The sequence below is a fragment of the Myotis nattereri genome (assembly GCF_964212035.1).
Source record: "Myotis nattereri genome assembly, chromosome: 7".
Classification (NCBI taxonomy): Eukaryota; Metazoa; Chordata; class Mammalia; order Chiroptera; family Vespertilionidae; genus Myotis; species Myotis nattereri.
The window spans coordinates 82,630,087-82,633,003 of record NC_138082.1 but is presented as its reverse complement, the minus strand read 5'-3'; the positions used below and the strand labels follow the sequence as shown (position 1 = coordinate 82,633,003).

At 42.7% G+C, this 2,917-nt stretch overlaps 1 pseudogene across 1 annotated transcript; it reads left to right on the top strand.

Annotated features, from left to right (window-relative positions):
* The first annotated feature begins 2,127 nt into the window (after positions 1-2,127).
* On the top strand, positions 2,128-2,455 carry LOC308522130 (large ribosomal subunit protein P1-like; annotated as a pseudogene). Its single transcript has 2 exons — positions 2,128-2,182; positions 2,245-2,455. The product of its transcript is annotated as a large ribosomal subunit protein P1-like (transcript).
* The last annotated feature ends 462 nt before the right edge of the window (positions 2,456-2,917 follow it).

Below are 2,917 nucleotides of genomic sequence, written 5' to 3'. Positions count from 1 at the left end.
TAGTGCCACTTCCTACCAGAGATGCAAGGAATATCTCTGCCTGGAGGGGTCAGGAGTGTGCTGACATGTGCATGAGCCTTCTCTCTTCTAGGCTCCCTACTCCATTTTAAATTAGGTTTCTGTTTATTAATTTTTTCAAATAGTAAAGTTTTAGGTGTTCAGGGTCAAACATCAGGTAAACTATGAGAAATATGTACATCTCTGAAACCTATGGCAGAGAGCTTGGGGATTCATAATTATCTGTCAATTATTTTGTACTCCTTTTTTTTTTTAGATTCAACATAAAAATGGTTCCCAGCTTACCCTGCCTCTGTAATCATTGCTTGGGACCACTCTTTACAAAGGGCAAATGTCACGAGATTACTCTGTCTACAAGCTTTAGCTCACAAAGTACAGCCCAGAGGTCGAGATAAAATCAAACAAACACTGAATTTTATTTAATATAATTTTAACTTAATTTGTCCATAAGAGGGAACATTGTTGCCATTGGAGTAAGAAATAAAGCAAAGTTATGCCCTAGCTGGTTTAGCTCAGTGGATAGAGTGTCGGGCTGTGGACCAGGGTCCTGGGTTCGATTCTGGTCAAGGGCACAGACCTTGGTTGCAGGCTCCTCGCTGGCCCGGGCCCTGGTTGGGGCTCCTGCAGGAGGCAACCAATCTATGTGTTGCTCTCACATCGATGTTTCTCTATGTCTTTCCCTCTCTCTTCCACTCTCCCTAAAAATCAATGGAAAAATATTCTCGGGTGAGGATTAATAAAAAGTAATAATAAAAATAAAAAGCAAAGTTATGGAAACTTTTATATTTGTTCATTTTCAACTAAGAGAAGAAGGCAGGAGAGTTCTCTGACAGTGGCATTGTGATTGGCTTCATACAGACTCATCTCATGCTGGGCTTCTGACAGTTTGCCAGCTTCTGTATCTTGCTTGAAAATCTGAGCCTGTGGAGAACCTTTTGATGGCATGGTTATAGTCTCCTCTGGGAACATCATTCCTTCAAGGCAGCTCCCGCGGGTGACCTCACACAGGTGTTGCTGTAGTAGAGGAGTTTCTGCACGTGACCTGGCTAAACTAGTGGAATGCGGATGGATGCCAGAGAGGGCGCCAGAGGGCAGCAGGACACCCTGCATTCCAGAACCATCAGCTGAGCCTGGTGACATACAAAAGCAAGAGGACGGAATCACCATGAAGGCAGATCACAGTGGAGGGCACACCCTCGTAAATCCAACAAGTAACATCACACAAACCAGGCACAGTGTGCCCTACCGCCTCGTGCGCTGATACGTTCACATTTTCTAAAATAATAGAGACAATGACGTATGTGAAAGATTGCTTTAACGTGTAACTACATGTGGGATAGAAAGGGAAAAAGACAGAGTACTCCGAGAGGATCCCTTTTCCAGTCCAGATCACATCTTACTGAAATAAACTATTTGCCTGTTTCCAAAATAAATTACTCATTCCTTTTGGGTAGGATGTTTGTTTCACTATTCTATTTGTAGCAATTCTGGTGCATCATAGACATCTACAATATTGTGATTTTACTGACCAAGAAACACAAATAATACATACAATGATATAGGATAAATGGGAAAATAAGTTATTTGACAGAAAAAATAGTGAGTTGGATATGTTCCTTATGTGAAATGGATTTCAGCTGAATTACAGACTTAGTGAAATACTGTGGCATTAATACACAAACCAGAGAGAAATGTCGGTATTTGACTTGGGGACAGAAACGTTGCAAGGATTTTTTATGCATTAACACACCAACAGGCGTCACAACAAACAGAAAGTAATAAATTTGCACAAAAACAAAATTGCAAAGTAAAAATTGCAATAATCAGTAAGTAATAAATGATGAAATAGAAAATACAGCACATATGGAAGATCAAAAGTTGATACTCTCAATTTACAAAAAAACCTTTATAAATGTAGTACAGCAAATATCCCAGTAGAAACGTAGGTAAAGGAGACACACAAATGGTCAATGATCATGTTTTAAAAATTAAATTTCTGCTTCTCCCAGCTGCCGGAGGTGCTCGGCCGGAGAAGCTAAGGCCACCTGGTGGGGAGGCCCGCATCTGACCCTGCGACTAGCACCTGGCTGGGGAGCACTCAGCCACTGCATGGCCTCTGGCTGGGAGCTCGCCTGCATTTCCTGGGCCCTTATCCTGCATGACGGTGACAGAGGACAGACTTATGCCCTCATTAAAGCAGGTGGTGTAAATGTTGAACCTTCCCAGCCAGGCTTCTTGCAAAGGCTCTGGCCAATGTCAATGTGGGGAGACTCATCTGCATGGAGGGGCTGGTGGACCTGCCCCAGCAGCTGGTGCCACACCAGCAGGAGGTCCTGCCCCCACCACTGCTGCCCCAGCTGAGGAGCAGAAAGTGGAGGCAAAGGAAGAAGAATCTGAGGAGGCTGCTGATGACATGGGCGTTGGTCTTTTTGACTAAACCTCTTTTGTAACACATTAAATATAAAGCTGAACTCGGGGGAAAAAATTAATCTCTCTAGTAATCAAAGAAATACAATTGTAACTAAAAATGTATTGTTCCATATGAAATTAGAAATAAAAGGTTGCAACATAAGACATCCAAGGGCAGTGAGAGCACAGTGAGCTGGGCTTTTTAATATGCAGCTGTGGGATGTGCTTTTCGTAAAGGCGGTTGCCTATTATATAAATTAGGAATTAAATTGTCCATAGCAAAGCTAAAGTGGTAGTGACTTAAACGATTTAGGTGTTTGATTTTCTCACATAATGAGAAAACTGGAGATGGAGAATCTGGGGATGGGATGGCAGCTCCCTATCAATACATTCTCATTCTCCTTTCTGTCTCTCTCCCTCCCGCGTTGCATTTCCTCTGTGTGCAGGCACACCAAGCCGTTCCCAGGTTGCTGTTTATTTTCCATGTGCA